General features: G+C 41.4%; 1 protein-coding gene across 5 annotated transcripts in view; it reads right to left on the bottom strand.

Moving 5' to 3' along the window:
* SYN3 (synapsin III) overlaps positions 1–21421 on the bottom strand; it is a 251896-nt gene that overhangs the window by 214644 nt on the left and 15831 nt on the right. For 3 of the 5 annotated variants that reach the window (XM_074871314.1, XM_074871317.1, XM_074871318.1), the window contains exon 1: positions 359–430. The exons of 1 other annotated variant lie outside the window; for it this stretch is intronic. The gene's annotated coding sequence lies outside the window, so the exon portion shown is untranslated. Of the gene's footprint in view, positions 1–358; positions 473–21421 lie in introns of those variants that run through there. One more of the 5 variants, XM_074871315.1, reaches the window with a different exon arrangement.

Genomic DNA, 21421 nt, shown 5'->3' with positions numbered 1-21421 from the left:
TTCAGTCAAATCTGAAAGCACTACTGTTTTCCCCACACTGCCCATTTCTCCCTTTTGACTCCTCTCATTACAGTTATAACACATAGGCTTCATACACTGCTGTTCTTTCCACATAAAACACCAGCATCTCTGTACAAACATGCACAATGAACATGATATGTTATAAAACCCTGCAGCACATATAAAGACAAAGGCATATGCTATGTGCACTGAGCAAGTGCACCACACGGGTTCTTGTTCCCTTCAAACCCTGCAGGAAAACATTGCCTGCAGAGTGCTTTCCTATAAACAAGAACACCCTTCCAGCGTAGAGTCAGTATATGATTCCAACAAATCCCATTCCCACACACTCTCTTACCTTTCCTTAGTCTGCTAGTTTGGGCCCCCTGGACCAATTCACTCTCCCTCCTGCACAGAAACTGCCAGCCTCTTCTGCTTCACATTCACAGCACACTAGCAGGATTCACCGTCATCCCATTCTCCTGGATCCTTATCGCCCTATTGGCCAAAGCCAGACAGTAAATTCAATTAGGCTCCTCCTTATAACTATATTATCACAGGAACAGGATGAATAATTTAGTAAAACAAGGGTGTGCAGGCTCCAGTGTCACAGACTTCGCCCCCACTGGCAGCCTTTGATAAGAGCGGTGGGTAAAGAAACCAGAATCTGTCAGTCTCCTGAAAAGGAAACCTTAGATTACCCACTTGTATTTCCCATTTTGTCCCTCTTGTCTTCCTCCCCCTAAAACCATGGCATTCCCTTTTTATTGTTGTACATCCATCCCCAGCCCACAACACAGTATTTCCCTGGTGACTGGATGTTTCCATCTCAGTGGATGCAGAGATTTCTGTCCAGGCAAAGTGATACCGCAGCACATCAAACACTTTGCCTCTTTCCTGAATGCAAGACGTGAGAAAAGAATAAAACCATTCCACAGAGGGGAGTGACAAGAGAAGCAGATCACAAGGAAATGGGAGAGTCTGCCTTGTATCATGATATCTTCTGTTCAGCAACTGTGCTGTCATCCTGTCAGTTCAGACACCCAAGGAATGTACATGGTTCCTGAAAGAGAAAGGCTTATATACACACTGCTCAGGGACTGGAATTTCACATGCCTGCTGTGGGAGTTTGAATCCCCATATCAAAAAAACATCTCAGAGTGGCAGTTTTCCCCCAGACCAAATGACTAAGCTGTTCTGTTTTTTGGGGTTTTTTTGTTTTGTTTTGCTTTCTGACCAGAAATTTGTAGTGACAACTAACTACACCTATATTTCCCAAAATGACACTGTGCTCTTTCTCCTCATGTGATGCTTTGTTTGAAAAGTTACAGAGCACTGCAGCTTCCCTTAACAGGATCACCACTATGTGAATCAAGCCTCAGACCACCTCATTTGCCTGAACAGTTTTTTGTTATGGGACCAATGCTGGAAGTGGAGGAGTTCAGCAGGACAACCCCTCCTACCCTCAGATCAGTCCAAGCAGCCAGCAGGGCTTTTTAATAACCTTTTACAGCAATACTGAAAGTTATTGCTAATACACGTTCACATGCACACAGCCATATGATGCCACCCTAACTGAAAAATAAATAGGCAAGATGAAGAAGCCATTCTTCCCTTATAGGAGCCTGTGTCCCTTAGAGTTCAAGAACACCCTTTGCACTCTGCCTCCCCTGTGTTAATATTTACTCAGCAGAGTCTATATACCTACTATCATAATAATGCAAGGTTCAAATTTGCACAAACTCCTTCAAGCAGCTCCTACACCAGCTCTCAGTTTGGCTCATCTCCCAGGACTGGCTGGCTGGGTAGCCCTTAGCTCTGCCTCCAGAGGCAGTAGGGAGACGAGGTTGAAGTCTAACCCAAGTACCACCATAGCTACAAAGGCAGGCCACCAGTGACATCAAGAAGTTTTCCTAAAAGCAACGTATTTCTTTAGGCACTGCCTTCACGGCAAAGGACTGGCAGGAAGCTGGAACAACACACAGCTATTGCCATATTCTAAATCACTGGGCTATCTACCTCTGTCACACCCCAATGGAGGATGGAGTCATGCTGCCTTCCCCAGGAGAATAGGGCACAGGAATGGTGGATCCTTTTGCCTTTCCTGCCGAGTTCAAGGTGATCTAAGGAGAGAAAAAGCACAAGTCTCAACCAAATTTTCGTCTTTGTCTGTTATGGATTGCTCTGCCACAAAAAGTGACAAGACTGCCCTCTGGCTCCTAAAATGCTTCACTTTCAAAGAATGGCAGCTGTTGTTTTCCTCCTCCTCTTTCCCTTGCAGCCATCCACTTTTAAGAGCTTCTGTGTTAAAGGAAACCTTGTGTCCTGGTTTCAGCTGGAAAAAAAAACAATTTTCTTAGTAGCTGGTATAGTGCTGCTTTTTGGATTTAGGACAAGAATAACGTTGATAATACACTGATGCTTTTAGTTGTTGTTAAGCAGTGTTTATATTAAGTCAAAGACTTTTCAGCTTCTCATACTGCCCTGCCAGCAGAGGCTGGGAGTGTACCAGAAACTGGAATGGGACACAGCAAGGACAGCTGACCCAAACAAGCCAAAAGGCTATTCCATACCACATGACAATCATGCCCAGTATATAAACTGGGGGGAGCTTGCCAGGGGACACCACAACTCAGGGATTAGCTGAGCATCTCTCAGTGGGTGGTGAGCAATTGTGTTGTGCATCACTTGTTTCATATATTCTCTTATTGTTTTTCCTTCCTTTTCCATCCTATTAAACTGTCTTTATCTCAACCCACGAGTTTTACTTTTTTTCCCAATCCTCTTCCCCATCCCACTAGCAGGGGGAGAGTGAGTGAGTGGCTGTGTGGTGCTTTATCGCTGGCTGGGGTTAAACCACAACACCTTGAATTATGCACTTGGTGATAGCTTCAGAGCAATTAAATTGAGACATGTGGCAAGTTGCCCAATGTCACTACCAAAACTCAGGATGTTTTAGCATCATTTATTGAAGAGTTTTTACATGATGCTTACTTAAATCAGAAAAAGAAAGCAAATTAGGCTGTTGCCATGACAACTAGAGAATCTACTCAAAATTCAGGACATGCTGGGGAGACCTCTTCAGTGGAGACCTCCACATCATGAATATAGCCCGTGGTTATCAAATCCCTTTCAAGTTAATTCCTAGCATCAAAGCCTCCCTGAAAAAGGGTTAATAATTGGGAGCAAAGTTTGGCTAAAGAGGGCACAAACCAAATCTCCCAGCACTAATGGGAATTCTGGTGGGAGATGCTCAGAGGTCCACAGAGCAATCACAGAAGTGGCAGCAGTAGTACATAAAGACACATGAGGCAGGGTGGGAGAAGCGCCAGGAGGTTTCATTGTAGATAAGCACTGAATAGAAAGGCAGATCATGACTCTGTGGTGCAGTAAAGGTGAATGACAACTTTCACAGAGTAGATGGAGGAGGGAGAGAAGGAAGCAGGGTCTCAGCCGCTGCTCTGGAAGTTGGAATAAACTGAGCAGAGTCTTCCGCCAACCCCATGAAATGAATTAAAGCAAACAAGAGAACAAAATGGCAAGACAAAAAGCAAGATCAGTGGTGTCAGAAGCAGCTGACAGGCTGAGCAAATGGAAGACAGGCTACTAGAGTTCTTCTGCAGGAACTGAATCCTTGGTAGGATTGTTGAATATTTTCCATCAAAGCTGGTTCTCTGTGCAATTTTTTTTTTTTCCCATCTGAACATTTTTGCTGTTGCAAGCCTAAGAAAATCACTATTTTAGTACAAATTTTACAGTGAAGTCTTTTGGTTCTCAACTGCAATAGCTGAGGTATTTCTCGATGAAAGCAAAGAACATTTCTTTGGAAAAATGTCACAAAACTTTGTAGTTTACATGGAAGATCTCTCCTTCCTCATAATTATTTTTGATCAGACAGTTTATTGCCTTTGGAAGCTTTGGTGTTTTCCTTTGAAATGATGTCTCACTGGGCATAAGCCCCTTTTGGAGGGTAGGAACAATAAGTGGGGGCATATTCAAAACACACAGGCAAATGGAATAAACTGTGAAAGTTTTTCACCCTCCCTCTTCATCCTCAGATGAGAGGAACTGTGTTTAGCAATGAAAACAAGATGAAATTGAGAAATTAAGGGAGAGATATATGATTGTATTGTTGTGAGTGTTATACTCCAAGTAGGATGCTTGCCAAGGCAAAAGCATACATAGTACACAGAAACAAAAGTTCAAGAAATTATGAAAAAAACACTAATAACGAATATGCATTTTCAAGATATAAGTACCCCCTTATCTGACGTCCTGTTCACCCTTTGAATCCCAAGACTGATTGTCAGTCTGCCTTACTTGTGAAGTTGTAGCAATATTTCAGCACCTTGAGTTGGAGATGTTGATCTTCTGATGGGGTCTTCTTCCTTGTGCCTGGGTACCACTTTTATAGCAGTACCTACACCTCTGACTGTTTGGAACTGAATATAAAACAAGACTTTAATTGATCATCTACTTGTAAATGAGACTGGTTATTTCTTTTCATGCCCCCTCCCTGCCCTTCCCTGCTACTTTGCCAAAGCCTTGCAAAAAACACTTATTAGCTAACGATATTGTACCAGCAGGAGTGGGTCAGGCTGCACACAAGCCATGTAGGCTTGTTTTGGATCCACAATATGTGGCAGAGATGAGAGGTTGAAGTGAGAATTTTTTCATGCTGCATGTATTGTGACACCCTCTTTAACAGCTGTCAGTTTGGCAAACATGCTCTTGGGATGGTGTACCAGCAGCAGAGGCACTCAAGTGGCAGGTTCCACACAAATCTGAGGAATAGAGGACAGGGTGAGTGAGAGAAAGAGGAAAGGACAATGCACAGCAGAATAGGAATGGGCTCCTTAGAAGCATCTGGTATGCTATTTTCTGAAGTGAGCTGCCTCTGGGACAAGCTGCATTTTACCCATGTTACTGCATATGTGTCTGGTGGTCTTTATAAGCAGCATATTACCATCCCACTGAAAACGTGTTTCAGTGTCCCAAACATGCTCCTAATTAAAATTTTTCATTCTTTTAATTGCTATTAACAGCTAATTAACAGCAATAGTGATTTGTTATTTTAACAAACTTTTCAAGACCTTCTAGGTATCATGTCTTAATCTAGAAAAAAACCCAAACAATTTTTCTACTGGCATTGTTTACTTACTGAAGTAACATTTTTCTAGTATTAGTTCATTGGTTGCAGTGACTTCTTGCCATCTCAAACAGCACAGCAATATGACATCTTAAAAAAACATATTTCATCCCACTGTGCTATTCTAACACAAGAAAACACAAATATCATATTTTTCCATGAAGCTTTTTGAGTGAGAATCTATTTCATAGCAATCAGCTTTAAAAATACACGTACACCACTTCTTCACCAGATGGCCTGCCATATTTTGCAAAATACTGTTCTTAAGCTGTGGAATTTTCTAAGGTGAAACAAACATTTTTGTTTACTGATGGGCCAGATTTCCCTCTCCCAAAGGTTAGAAAAAAGACAGACATGCCCTAATTCCATGACAGCGTAAGTAATATCCCAGGGGTTATGGCACTCATTTACGACGCAGGAAACGGAGGGCCCAAATCTGAACCAAGCAAACTAGAGACTCATCTCTGGATCCTACCCAGGGCAGAAAGTCACTGCACCAAGAATTCATTGGCTATTCAGAAGAGATACTATCATTATACCACCTGCAGAAATTATTCTACTGTATAGAGACTCCTGTAACACTGGGCCAAAGACTGAACGGATGACCAATGGCCAAAGGCACTCATCAGAAAGCAAGATTCATGTCAGTAGCTTGTAACTCACAGAGCACAGCTTCAAATTCTTTCTCTCACATCCCTGTTGCCTCTAAGATTATTTTCATCTAAACTACAAATCCTACATGGGACATACTTAACTGGAGATGGAAACGTTGCTTTTTTGTTTGTTTGCTTTCTTGAATTAGAAAAACTTACTTCATCTTCCAGAGTTTTTAGCCCTTTTGACAACTGGGGAGGACATCTGGTACAAAATCTGAGACTAAACATCATGTTCAGAATGAACAGCTGAGCTGAGTTCTTCTTTGGCTTCTTTTAAGCCAAGGGGCACTGCTCAATCACACAGAGTAGCTAAAACACCACAGGTAAGCTCTGTGCACTGACCAAATCCTGCTTCTTACCTCACTTACTCCCACTCAAAAAGAATAGTTCTGGCAATGCCAAAGGATTCACATTAGGGTGAAACTCATGTAAAATTAAAGCAGGGTCATCATCCTCACCTGCAGCAGACAATCATCTAAAAAGGGCCAGTGCAGATGATCTATTACAATGGAGTAGCTCAAGAGAACCAAGAGCTGATTTGGCCAATCAGTTGCTACAGATAATTTGCTTCTTCAGGTGCCTCCATGCTCTCACATCCTCCTCCTCCCTTCCCTGGTTGCCAGGCAACTACAAAAAGGACAAGAGAGCATGCTGGAGGAAACCACCCCATAGGGCACTGCATGAGTTCGGGTTTTCTTTCCTAGCAAATACTCAAGGGCAAAGTGGCCTTGGCTTCGGAGGCAATGTCTCGCTGTGAAACACTATTTTGCATGAACGTTGGTTGTGGGGCAAGTGATGCAGATCCATAATAACCAAAATAATGACAGACTCCAAGCTTGCTTCTGAGCTTTTTCTGGGGCTCAGGTGTTCTCCATCAGTCCCGCAGATCAATAACTTAAGGAGCTCAAGCATAGAAATCACCAGCCTGTACAGCAGGAGATTTCACAATACCAGATACCCCATATTGTTGTAGTGTCTCTGAGGATCATTGCTGTAGCTGGCTATAGCCATATGCTTACTGCTCTGACTTAACAGTCTGTCCCATAGGGCAAATGCAAAAGAAACACAACAGTTTTGACCAGAAATCTGTTTGCTTATAAAAACTCAGGCACTTTTGGATGAAGAATAAGTGAGATCAGCCACTAGAAAGTAAAATGGAAAGCTCTGTACTGGACTCAATGAAATCCCTTTGTGAACTTGGTGTGGGAGAGGCTGTCTCATTCTCCTGGGTCTATCATCCAGTGTCCTTCCCTCACGGTTTATAATTGAGGGATAAGACTCAAGTATATGAATAAAAACCCCTAGGATCTGATGTTTGGAGCTGCAAAAAAGAAAACTTACACCCTGAAATGACATCATTAGTATTTAGAAATAAAACTTAGTTTTAAAAATGGTGTTATCAACTAAACACAGGTACAAAGTCAGGTAAAAAAATACCTGGAAGACTAGACATACACCTGTGACTTTACTTTCAAAATAAGCTTAATTTATGGAGTCTTATCCTGTGTAGGACTGAATCTAACAAAGAGAAGAAACTTTCTATTTCAGCAACTTTAATACTACTTTTTGTTTCCTGTAATCACACTGACTTCTCAATGCTTTTCAGTATTTCAGGCATATTTTTGAGATCTATTACTGCACAACAAAATCTGCTTTTTACCCCTACCTCCATATATCATGCCAGAAAGGCTGTCTTATCTAAACAAAGTTTTCCATTTTTTATTATGTAGTGTTCTGCCTAAAATGATAAAGACTATACCCTGAGGCTGTTCAACCTAATAGCATTTACTACAGACTCTGAATTCATAGTTTAGGACCAGATCCTCTTAACCACATATCTCAAATACCTTGGGAATTTTCACAGTTTCACTAAGAACTCTCCTTCCTTCTCTGCCCTTCTGAGTAGCCACTTGTTATTTCTGTATAGACCACAGACAATTAATTAGTACTGATCTAAATGACCCAGTCATAACCAGACCCACATGTTGCTTTTGATTGAAAAGAGAAATGCTTTTGCTTCCCCCACTCCATACACCTCAACCAATGTTGAGTTTTACTAGCAACGAGATAATTTCATGACTGCAGAGGTCCCACTCTGGGTCCTGCTGTTCTTGTTTGAGCCTTTCTTAAACAACTGCAGTCAGCCTTCAAGTTCACATCACCCAAAAGAAGCAGATTTCTCCTTCAGTTCTCCAGCAGTGCAATACAGGTTGCAATTTTTGTCCCTGATTTTTTTTTTTTCCTGGCACATCCAAGTTTCCCTTATCCCCTAAGGTCACAATTTGGCTTGCTGCCTTTTCCACTGAGGTTTGAAGTCCAAAGCAATACCTTTGCAGTTCTTGGAGTAGAAAATTAAAGCTTAGAGTGATTAAGAAGAGCAAGCTAGGATTTAGGAATAAATTTTTGCTGAGTTGTCCCTTTCCAGCTTTTAAACGCCACTTAAATTTAGCACCTAAGGGCAGAAAACAAACCAGATTAAGTGTTCATTTCATCTTTTTAATGTCAAGGTGCCCCTGTTATTATGGGAAGTGTATGGATGTGATTATGAATTCTGTCAACTAAACCTTGTTATCTTTTAAAATGGTCTATCCCTTTATTGACTCTAGAGGAAAAAATACTTAGAATAAGAAATAAGGTATGACAGGATTTCCTTGAAAGAAATGGATAGGAAGGATGGACAAACACATTTTTCTGCATGATGTAAAGACCTCAGCTACATACACTTGTGCAGCAACATCACCCACAGCAGCCCAGCTGGGCTCTGGACAGAGGCATATTTGACATTATCACAAAACCCAGGACATTGCACTGGGCAGGCTGAGGAGAGAGGAATGAGGAGGCAACATACAAGGGGGTAGGGGAGGAAATTGTGCAGGGAGGGGAGCAGTGAACCAGCAGGGTAGAGGGTAGGTGATGTAGAAGGACTCTGCTGTAGCCATGCAGGCTCCTCTCGTTTGAGGAGATTGAAGTCTTGCTCTGTTCAGAAGAAAGATGAGGGAATAAATTATTTCACGAGTGCACATATTCAAGTGGAGCATTTCAAATAGCAGTCTGCAAGTGGGCAAGAAACCACTGTATTTAAATACAGCTCACTTCCCAGGGGCATGGGAATCAAACAAGATGCTACTTATAAGGTTGTAAAATGAAACCACATAAAACATTAACAGAAAAGTCATGTTTTCACTTAGAATTACTCACTGACTAATAAGAGAGCCAAAATATGAACATGTTGCCTAATGTTGATGGCTAAATGCCTTTCTTAAAGCACATTAAAGCAGGAGGAGGCAGCAGCAGCAGGCTGGAATGAATTTTAGAAAAAGCTGGGCATATGCTACAGCACCAGACAGAATTGCAAGGACCAAATGACACAGCAAGGCATTATAGGTATTGACCACTATTCTGAGTACCTTTCATATCTCCTCTGGGGTACCGTAAATAATGTGACTTCAGGGTAATTTTGGAAATATCCTGTTCTTTGATGATCATTTTCTGGGACTGAGTAAGACAGAGTCACTCCTAACATTTTTTAGGGTGTGTCTAAGCAGCACCCAGCACCATGTGAGGGTGCCTACAGTAGTTCAGGTCTGTATCCCATCCTGCGTTATTATGAGGGGCAGGGTCAGCACCCTTAGGTAGAGTACCATACTAGTTCAGCTCAGGTCTTCCTGGTCCCAGTGCTGCTGTAGCCCCAGCTCTGGTGTCCACAGCACAGTGCCCTGTACCATGCAAGTACACTTTCTCATTCTCATAAGGCAGCAGCTCTGTTTTTTGGGACTGTAGTACAGATTAATACTGTTTACAGCTTTAGTAGTAAAATGTGCTATATGTTATGTCTATAAAGCATGTAAGTGATGGGCAATGATACCCCATCAATTTTCACTGTTTTTCTCCAGTACTGTCCCACAAATAAACTTAAGCAAAACCACATGGCAATCCTGTCTCCTGAACAGGAGAATGCTTTCATATCTACAGCTCAGACAGATTTTGTACAGGTCTTTACCGTGCACAGGTCTTCCCTCTTTCTTAATTGTTTCTACTTCTGCTGCTACCTAAATGACCTCCCTGCCTGAATAACACAACAAAAAAATGGATGTCTTTCACATTTTCATGGGTTTTAAATTTAGAACTTCAGTATATTTCTCTCTCCAGTTCCTTATGGTTTTGGATTGAGCATATCTGCACAGATTCAAGATTTCTATAATTTCTAGACCCAGGCCTCTTTTCCAGATGCCCTTAGACATCTCAGTCAAATGCTGTTTTCCACATAAGCTTATTTTCTCTTTTCTGGTTCAGTAGGCACCTTCTCTAGTTCAGTAGGTTCTAAGAGACCCCACAGAGAAGGAAAGACAACAACTGAGAGCCCCAAATGTTGTAGCAATAGCACCTGTCCTTTCCTTGTGAGGATTCCTGAGCAGTCTCTGCCCATTCCATTATTCAACATTAGGATTAGAGAAGTTCTAAACCACCTTGCAATACACCCCCAGTGCAACCACATGCTAAGCGCTACCAGTAGACCACTCAGAGAGGTTTATATTTTCTGAAAAGAGCTGCAACAATTTATTTGTGCTAAGATTTCTTCTCTATACATATTTATGTGGTCTGTTTACTCAAATAAAGCCATGTGTGAAATTCAACAGACACAGAACCTCACAGAGAACTCTTCTGTTTGCTTTAATTAGAGAGAAGGAAAACACCCAAGGATTCTTTACTGTAGTGAAAGTTAAAAGGATGAACAGGAACCACTGTGAGTGGGTGAAGCTTCTACATCTTAATGACTTCTGACATGTCTTTAAGTCTTCCAGGCTTTCAAACCATTATGATACAAGGAAGGTCATGGTGGTCACTAAACAGACAGATATTGTTCCAGATTATGTACTACCAGTTGTTAAGGAGAAAAACAAAATGAAACACCTTCTGCTTCAAGGAAGGAGAGAAAAACAACACACTTTTATAAAATAAAAAAGGAGCATACAATACCCAGGATGTAGAGGATGAGGGCAGAGCAACCCTTACCCTGAGTTTAAGTTGTCTGGTTCTAATATATACATCATGAGTAAGAAATAAACAAAAAGCTGAATCTTGGGAATGTCAGTTCAGGAAAAAAACCCCATAACTACCTGTGCAAAAGAGAGAGATTTATGTGCAAGAATCACCATGCTTTCCCATATTCCCTTCCATTTTGTTTGGGTTGAGGGTTGATTTGTTTACTGTATTTAAAGCTCCTTTTTAATGAGTTGTGTGAAATCTGGCAGACACATAACTTCTTTGAACAACAAAGAATTTCTTGCATTAATGAAGGAGAAAAGAAAGCCAAGAATTAATTTATTATAACACATTAATTACTGCATGAAATAAAAGTCCAAATAATCAGCAGGAACCACAAGGATGAGGTAAAGGTGAGAGGAGATAAGATACGCACATTCTGCTTTGGTGATGGGCAAAAAAAGGGCCCCAAACAAAAATATCAGAAATGCACCTGGAGTTTGTTATTGCAGAATAAAGATTGAGTGAACTGGACATCTTCCCTTTTGATAAACAACTGCTCCAACCATAGAGGGAACAAAATAAAAATAAAGACAAATCAACTATGGCTAACAAGAGTGAGTGGATAGGTATACAGAATTGCACAGCTTGTTCTGAAACAGGTATGTCACATATTGAAAAGGCAGCTGGATACTTGGAGGAAAGTTTTTCCACAAGGGGGGATTAATAAAAAAAATACACAAAAAGATATGAAACTTTTCCCCCTGAAACGGGGCTTTCAAATTGTACGTTGTAAAAAATGTGTGTGCATGCATGGGCAGGGTGTGTGTGTGTTTGAATACTTAAGTAGTTACATGACTGAGGGAAGTGGTAAAAATGTCATTACTACAGGATGAAATGTGAATTCAACCATTGGTATGCCCATGCATGCACAGATGGAGTTGAGGTTCTTCTTTTGCAGTGTGTATTGGAATATGTCCAAGAGGCAAAGCAGCAGGGAACTGTATCCTGCACATTGAAGCATCCCTGGGTTCATCACTCTTATCTCCAATCAAGTCAAAATGCTTCACGCAAAGAAGGGATAACAACAATCTTACCCAGAGCCTAGCATTTTCAGTCTTGTACTTACTGCCTGTTACCACAGCTCTGAGACCAGAACATGGTATTGCATGGTATGTACTATGCATATGATGTACTACATGCAATGGCACTGACAAGTCTTGGTAGCTGTACTGATGCCCAGCCCTTGTTGACGACCAGGAAGAAGTGACTCAGTGCCACCCTCCACATTTTCATTTAAAGGTTTACTGGGAGAAAGCCAAGATACTGAGTATGGGGTATGAAATGGATGACTATAAACTTGCTGGATTAGCTAGGCTGAAGAATTTTGCCGAGTCAAATATTTTGCTGAGTCAAATGTCAGTCTTGTATTTCTGTGGTTCTATGCTTCCTCAAAAGAAATATGCCTTTACAACCAGTAAGAGATGTGGGTGATCAAGATTCTTCATTTAGCTGTAAACCTATAGAACTTAAACCAGAGGTACAGGTAGAAACTCAGATTTCTTGCAACACTAACATTTCCCTCTGTGTGAACCATCAATGTTATATAGAAAGAGTCATGCTGTGGGGGATGTATTTGGTACTTGTTTCTGGATATCCCACAAGGCCATATGGAGTTAATCTCTTGCTCTAAGAAATAAAGGATGACATGAGACTGTTAACTGCAAAAGGAAATGGATCAGCTGAATTAAAGACTGAGATAATCAGAGGAGATAAACAAGGCACTTTGAAAGGAGGTTTGCTCTGAAGGGGACCACGTCTTCAGCCCTGCTGCTTGGCTGATGCAGAACACCTCAAAGATCACACACAAGTCATGAGTTGCAGTAGGAGCCTAAAGCACTCCAGTATGCTTGGCAGTGCTTGCCCAAGTACGTTCAGGAGGACAGCATTCCCTGGGACCAGAGTGCTGCTCCCTCCCCTCCCAGGTCTCCCACTCCAAGCACTGCTGGTGATTTTGTGAACAGCCTCATTCACTACCTGTTGCACTTGCCTAAGGCTGGAAATCCATCTACCCCCTTCTCCCTCCTCCCAGCCTGCCAATAGTTTTGATGGGATATTTTTCTCCCCACATTAGCCTGCTTCTCTCTCTTTCTGAGCTGGGCCTGTTTCCTCCTCCTAATTACTCACGCAGGAGAACAGATGGCAGGGAGAGTGGATTTCTCACTCGTTGGAAGTATGCTAGTTTATACAGACACTAGGTTTTATCACACAAAGGAGGAATAACGCCAACTGCAGAAGAAAGCAAGATATTCCAGAGCCTGGTTCCTAGCATGCCATATTCTCTGTTCTTCCGTTCAAGCACAATATATTTTGAGCAACAACGTTCAGTTCTCAATGTGTATTTATGCCAGTTACACCACATTGTGCTTTTTCCTTCTCTTGTTTTAAATTTTTAATTAGGCTGAGAAGACAATTCACAGCATATCATTTATTGAAATGAATGCAGCTTTTTCATCTCAAGAAATAGCTGTGGTTCAATACAGTCACAAATATTTGGGATCAAATCTTCCCTATTCAGACAGTGGAGGTCAGTTGTGATGAGGTAAGTGGGACATGGGCAGGATCTTTGAGTGGAGGACATTTTTATGTACAACTTGCTTGCAAACTGCACCTAGGACACTCACCAACCATCCCTACGCCTGGTTCAGTGACAATGGCATTGCTGGGACTGTTCCCAATTGGTGACCTATGCAAGCCACGTTATTTTGTAGTGCAGCAGTATTTACTATCACAGAAATAGGCCACTCCATGCCAGTTGGCCTCAGGAGTGTCCCTGGACATGTATAATTTATTAGACTGGATGTAACTGTGCTACAGGCATCTCAGTTCTGTTGGCCCAAGTGACCTTTTCATTAGCATACGAAAATATTGCCACTGGAATGCAGCTGCAACTACCATTGATAAAGCTTCTGTCACAGTTACCACCACCATCAAAATAAAATGCAAATGAGAATATACATACACTTACCAAGCCCCTGCAGTCTGCTGACTTGTCTGCTCTAGCTACAAACCACTGTTAGAGACATTATCAGCAAAGCTACTGTTGTAGCCTCATGAATAAAGAACAGCAATGTTTTACATGAAGTCTTTTCATCAAAATTTTGCCTGGTAGGTACAGCACAGTCTACTTTTGATTTATCGTGACATTCAATGGGTACCCCAAGAACAGTACAGAGAAATAAGTCATTGTTAAAGGTCACTGGGGTCTGTGCTGTTTTAATTGAAGAAACAATGCTGCCTTTGACTACCACACAAGTACTGCCACGTTTTCAGAAAGCCTGAATCAAAATGATCTTGCAGAAAACTATATGCAACTGAAAACAGCTATTCAGAAAGAATGGACCAGTCAACCAAGCTCAGATTTTAATCTGCAGTTTCAAAAACTTCTCTCATGCTGTAAATTAAGGTAATTGAGTTGTAAATCGATGGATTTGCAGTGGGGGAAACCTGGTGAGAGAGGACCTGTCTGATGTTTAGCACACTAAAGCAAAAACTCTATTTCAATTTTATGAGAATGAGCCTCAGGAGCCAATGGGCTTCCACGCAGCAATTTACCAGTTTATCAAGGCAAGTCTTGCAGAGAAAAAGCCAGCAAAGAGGAATGAGGGGGAAAAGAAAGCCACATGACAAAGTAATTTAAGGTACTGTCTTCAGATATCAGAACCTATTTAATTAAATCTCTTACTAATGTAAATGCCATTTTGCTTCCATTTGTCAGTGATGCCAGACTGTCAAGGTAACAGACAAAGGATACTTATGAATGTAATGAAAACACATTTCTTGTCTGAAAGAGAAAAGCTTTGACAATCTGAGCAGTAAAAGGAAGAATTACAACATTCCCCAGTTCCATCACAGGTAACATGCAGTCCATGTACATCCCTTCTAGGATGGTTTTCTTCATCACCACAAAACTTAGACTATTGTGGCTACAATGCACCTACTAATCAACCTCTCTTTAACTGGGTTCCTGCTACATGTAAGTAAGATGTGATTTTTGCCATGAAGCCAGTCAATAACTCTTCTTTTCACACTACAGCAGAAAAAGTGCATTTAAAGAAGATAGCTGTAAGAAAGGCAAACTGAATAATCCTTCAAGATTCAACAGTGAAGTGTGAACTCAGCCCAGTCATGCTTTAGTCTATCAGTCATACAGTGATCAATTGATGAGTTCAATCTCCTGAGCCCAAAGTTGCATGATGGGATCCTTAACTGCTTTGTACTCATGCCCTTCCAGCCCAGTTGAAGTTGAGACTTGGCCAAACACTTCGGAATGTAACAGTGTTTTGTTGAATTAGGAATTTAGCCATGGGATCATGAAAAGAAGTTTTTTGTGTGGTACTATTGTTAACACAAAACCTGGAAACATGTAAGGCTATTTACTGCAATAAAGACATGCTAAAATATCAACAACTTTCAGAGTCAACCAGGAGGTTCCTCTGAGCAGTTTAAGCTGTGTTTACAGAGCAGGGCCTTGGGAAACCATTCTGAGACACTTGCTGTAGGGTTATTCCAAACATTCAAGCCCAGTCACATTAGTACCCAAAGCAATGCTCTCCAGTCCGATTAGCATTTGCTATTTAATACCAGTATGCAGAAGCAACCTTCTGGGCAACCCCATGCCACCCACTTGCTATACTTTATAACTTGGATTTCCTCCTCCCCCACTCCCAACTGTTGTTGACTCACTGGCAGGGTGTTTCTTCTTCCAATTTGCCGTAATTGCTCTACACTGAGGATCTACTGATCTGTCGAGGATGTGCAAGCAGGGGAATTTCTTGACAGGTCTGCCGGCAAGCAAGCATGGGGAAGTCAGATGGGCAGAGATGCTGGGCCAAATCTAAATTCCTTTTTACTGAGCATCATCTTTCCTGAGCCAGCAACACCACTCTTTACATAGCCTAGCAGAAACATTTTAAAAGGCCACATGATATTATGGTAGTTCCTGCCTCTCCTGGGCTCTAAGACAGACAGAAAAACAAAAAGCAAAGCAAAATCTAACAGAAAATCAGGTAGATAAGCATGTTATCTGCAGTGACACAGATGTTTGACCCTGTGAGTTACTCAACCTAGTTCATGCAGCCCAAGCTGCTGGTTAGTCTCCTTTTCCATGGTTTTCAAAGTACTGTAGTTGTTTTCCTCAGGAATTGAACTGCTGTTGACCCACCGCTCACAATGAAGGGAGCATTTTCTGTCCCTTAGGTGTTGTGCATCCCCTCTTCAGGCAGCAAAGCCTGCTGGGAGCCACACAGTCCCGAGCACAGCCACATCGGTTTTCACCCCATTTCCTCAAATGTTAATAGTTTCAAGGTTACCAAATGTTTATCCTGGCTCACAGCAATGACCAGGGATGCTTTAGAAGTCTCGTTACTAGTTAATGAAACAGATACTCTGTTTGTCATGAACCAACTCACATCGTTCATCCAACCAGCCTCCTGCCCAATGTCAAATGCTCAGGTCTCCCTAGCCAAGCTTCCAGGCATGAAGGTACTTCAAAACCTCATTATTCCTCAGATCTTTGGGTTGACTTTGTTGTGTGGGTGCAGTCAAAGTTGGGCCAAACAGAATGCACAAAGTACTTGCTTCTCTTTGTATTGCGCAAAGCTCTTTCATTAACAGTTCCTGCAATACAATGTCATTTTGCTATTCAGCATGAGAATTGTATGTGAAAACAGATTAGCCCTTTATTTGGAGTGATCCCAGCACATGAGAAGAGGGATTTGATAGAATTGAAGGTCTGCTGTGGTTCAGAAAGCAATTTTGATGTGCACCTAAGCTTTTGCAAGACATTCATCCTCTAGCCACACAACCCAATGCTAGAAGAAAAAAATTAAAAATGAGTGGGTGTAATAAGGCAATTGCAAATAGGGTGTGGAAACACAGAAGATGCTCTTACATTCTGGTTTGGAAGATATTTGTAAGCAGAAATAATAAGGCCTGAGTTGATATAAAAGAAACATACTAAGCCTGTTTGACTACATTACAGAGATGGTCCTGTTAGAAAGCAATGTTGATGCTGATCAGTTTACATCACATGGGATTTTTTTCCCCCCTTGCCTCCAAGATTTGTTCTGTCACCCAATGAATTTGATTTTTCTTATTATGACTTAAAGGCTGAAAACTTTGTGTTGATCTGGCAGCACAGGATCTCAGGATTTATCTGGACTTGTCCCAGTGTGAGCTTATTTTAGGTTGTTCTAGCAACGAGGTAACGGTTCCTTACATTTGTTTTATTGTCACTCTAAACAAGAGTGATAACAAATAGTTATTCTATATGTACTGTTGTGTTGTTTGCATCTTTCCTCACCTCTGTGCTATCAGTAATCTGCTCTCCTAATCCTGCATCCACATAAGGCTTCCTTTGCAGGTCTTGCCACTTAGATATGAGATGCTTCATGGCATTACTTACCACCCTGCCATCCAGCATGCAAAGCAGTTAGACATAAAGCAGGGAAAGCAGAGAGGCATGTTAGTATACAGACTTCCTGAGCAGATGACGTAGAGCCCCGGAGGTTCTGTCTTTGGTCTTGTAGAGGAGCATCGCTCTGCACTCCCTGCATCTCCTGCCAGCAAGCCCTGCAGTTTGCTGCCTGCAACATGCAGTACTTAGTGGGCTGGACATGGGGGGGTGCACACGCTGGGTGGGGTGTCGCCACGTGGCGGGGGAGGCTCATGTTGGGGAAAACTTGTGTAAAGAAAGTGTGAAAAAAAACTTGCATAAGGAGGAACTCATATATAAGGAAAAACTCACATGGGGAAGATGGATGCTATGAACATCTTATGGCTTCTATAGGATTGCAAGCTCCCATCATTCAGGTAAGAGCAGTTTTAGAAATAGAACAGAATAGAAAAACTGAACAACTGGGAACCAATTAAAAGAGAGCATATACATAGATGGATTAAGTTTAAAAGATAAACCCAAGAGGAACCTAAGACCAAGGAAGAAATAGCTATCAACACCATGCACCTACCAGCAAAAAGGGAATAAGTACCCACTAGGATCAGCACAGCGCTCCTGGGGAAAGCCTTGGGACTACAGCAGCTCATTAGACCCTCCCCTCTCACACACACACTGTAAGCTAAAGTGTCTTGCTAAACATTTTTTTTTAACTGAGAATAAATCAGGTCAGTGTCAATGTAGCTTCTGGAATGTGCAAACACAGCTGCAGGTTGGTGCTTTTGTGAAGAAGAAAGGAGTTTGAAGATAAGACAGTAATAAATAAGACAGTTAGAGACTATTCTTGAAGATAACAGGAACAGGACAAATTAAAACAAACCAGCTCAAGATACAACACAGCTGCACACACCTCCTAAACAGACCTTTGTGAGCATGCGTGAGCACTGAGGTCAACCAGCAGACACGGTGAGGAAGACTAACAATGACCACCAGGGACCCCTCGAGACCAGCACCCAGCAAGAAAGCGCATGTGTAATTAGGATGCAGATATTGTAATTAGTTCCAGGAAATCTAACGCATATGTAACTCATTTCTCCAAGAAGTTATGAATATACATAATCTCACCGTATATTAGCTGCCACTTATAGATCTGGAGCATGCCCACCTTTGCGAAGCTACTCATGTGTGTGCCCAGCACTTCAATAAAGAATGCCTACTTTCTAAAACTCCAAAACAAGTTTTAGAGAGTTCCTCTGTCAGCTTTTACGGTAACAACATGATTTTCTATATGACATTTTTTAACTGTATTAGTGAGGCTTTTCTGTATTAGTTTGGATTATGAATGTATAATATTGTAGCAAAGCAAAGTCCAGGCTACTGTTAAAACAATCAGCCATTATCATTCTTGCCTGCAACTTTTCTGGTGTGGGGACCAAAGACAGTGGTGAGGTTTCTTCCCATGATACTGAGCTGCAGCACACTGACCAGCTCAGATTCTCAGGGATGCAAGGGTCAGATTTTTCGCCTTTATATCCTTTTCCTTTCTTGCAATCTTCCACTGCTTACTCAGACATATATCACAGGATCTGGCAGTTTTCTATCTCATTCCACGAAAAGAGCTCTGTCCTTATTTGTAAATAATGCAGGAATTTTCATAAATGTCAGATAATCTTCAGTTTATTATCTGTATTCTAGCTCTGGGATTCCTATGAATGTTTAAAATCACACTTCAGCCCTGAAGAGAAGGATGCTAATCCCTGGAATTATCTAACAACTTTTCCTGACCTGACATTATCAGCTATACTAAATGAGTGATGATTCTGGAGAAATAAAGGCAGAAACAATATTGTGAACACACATAGTTAACCTGGAATGTAATCCACAGTGAATCTCTTGTTGGCTCACTGTAAGTCATTATTACAGCACATACCAAAAGAAATCCCCCTGCACCCTCAATCCACTTCACAGAGCATAAGCCACCAGAAAGCACCAGCAAAGTCTTTCTACTTCTTCCTGGCAACAGTCTTAACCTTGATCATAAGCAGTTTCTGAATTTTCACATGTGATATGAGAAATCATTAGGAACTTAGAGAATTTTAACAACTGAAATGTAGGGGGGAGCCTGGATAGAAGCAACAGTCTTCCATTAAAACTACAGCACATTCTCAGAAGAGTTTGAAAATACAGTTTTTTAATCTTGTATTTGGGAAGATTTGAAGTGTTAACCCTTTAATTTTCCTTTGTCAGAATGAAAGGTGTAATTTCTGATCAAAAGAATTCAACATCTCTGATTTAAAGACTTTCAGAAAGTGTTTTCTTTCAGTAACATTTCTGTGTCTGTGGGCCAAAGGAGAAGTTAATTTTGAAATGTTCAATCTTTCTGGGGATGAAATCTCTATTTCTGGACCAGCTCTACTGAATATGTTGTGTGCCACTTGATCTTTGTGCTGGGAAAGAGCTTTGAAACCACCTTTCAGACATACAGAACAAAGCCAGTCCAATTCTGCTCTTTGGTCATGGAGTTTATCATCACACAGAGCTGACACCAAACTGAGAGAGTTTACATCAGAAATGACAGATGGCAAGACGGTTGCCACTGTCATCAACTCTTTTGGCACCAGCTCTTGAGTCTGAACTTGCCTGACACCGGGACAGTTTATACCTGTTAAAGCTGAAAGGACGTATTTTTCATGTCAGCAGAGCAGAACAGTTGGTAATTTTTCCAGAGCAGAGATTACAGCAGGCTGCCACACAACTGTCAATTCTGACATGCCATTTGGAGAGTCCCTGTTGCTGCACACCAAATGTCTAATCCATGGCTCAGGAAAGAACTGGAAGGTGGACTACCAGCTGATATGCACGTAATAAGCTGGTATTTCTGCAGCATGGTGATTTTTCTAACTGTCCTTTGAAGATTATAAAATATGCTTAACAGTTTGCTGAAAATTCTGAGATTTAGTCTCACATATACACTGATGGGAGGTAAGTATTCACGTACATACATTGAACAAGAAGTTCTACAAATACTTCAATTAGTCTAAAACATTTAATATATTTAGGTTTAGAGATTGAAAAGGACACAGGCAATATTATAAAAAAGTAGGACAGTAATGTTCTGCCCTTCTTCCCCTTCGCACATGGGGAAGCAATGAAGGAGATGTCTCATTAAGGGGCAGACATGGGGAGGGAGACTATCCTTACAGAGGTCTGTAGGTCTGGCTAGGGATTACTGAATGTTAAGTCAAAGCCACAGCATCGTGTCTAAAGTGAAGGCATATTTCAGACCTGTCAGTGAACTGCTCTGGTACTACCAACACTTGGTTAGCAGGTTATGGTTAGAAGGGAACGTAGTCTGCCTAAACAGCAATCACCCCTTTCCTGACCATCCTGTTCTCTCACGAAAGCAACATTTCCCTTAATAGGTCACTGGATCCCCTCACCTGTGGAGAGAAACAACTCAGGAAACAACTTGGCTGTTGGGTGTTTGGGCATGGGTACAGATAACTTAAGTTTCCTGCTCCTACCCTCAGAGACTCTCCATAAGGCTGACTACTCCTGTTCTGGGCCATCTGGATACATCAATTCTAAAGTATAGTAATAGAAAAGCAGCCCATAATGTACTAGAAGACAACATGCAGTGTTAGCTGGGCACCAGAAATGAGGTAGATTAAGTACTCCCCAACAGTTGTCGTGTGCCATTTATACTGTGTGTGTAGGATGTATGGGTATTTAACAGACACTGCTCTCACTTGAAACAAGAACTCATCAACCAGATGGTCCCAATTGTTTTACAGTTATTAAAAAAGTAATCCATACAAATCCTGATTAACCCATGTAGCTCCCTACTGCGAGAAAAATATTAGGTTGAATAGGTCCCTTGTTACGCCTTAAAGGTCTTCTAGTGCCACAGGGAAACAGCTAGGTTCTGCATGGCTCCAATGGCCTTGGTTCAAACCCTACTACTGACAAGACAGTCTTTCTAACACTAGGAAGGAAAAAATTGCAGCAGCTGTTATTTTTCTTTACTTAAAGTGACCCACCACCTAGAGTTAGGTTAAAACATCTCCCCTTGAAGTATAGCATATGAAACACGCTATGAAAATTGTATGCCTTTCTTTGAGGTATTCACATCTAGTAACCAAGTAAGAAGGGCCATACAGTTACTGCAGGAAGTTAGCT

The sequence above is a fragment of the Strix uralensis genome, chromosome 5 (genome assembly GCF_047716275.1).
Source record: "Strix uralensis isolate ZFMK-TIS-50842 chromosome 5, bStrUra1, whole genome shotgun sequence".
Lineage (NCBI taxonomy): Eukaryota > Metazoa > Chordata > Aves > Strigiformes > Strigidae > Strix > Strix uralensis.
Note: the sequence above shows the minus strand (reverse complement) of the source record. Positions and strands in the feature narration are given on the sequence as shown.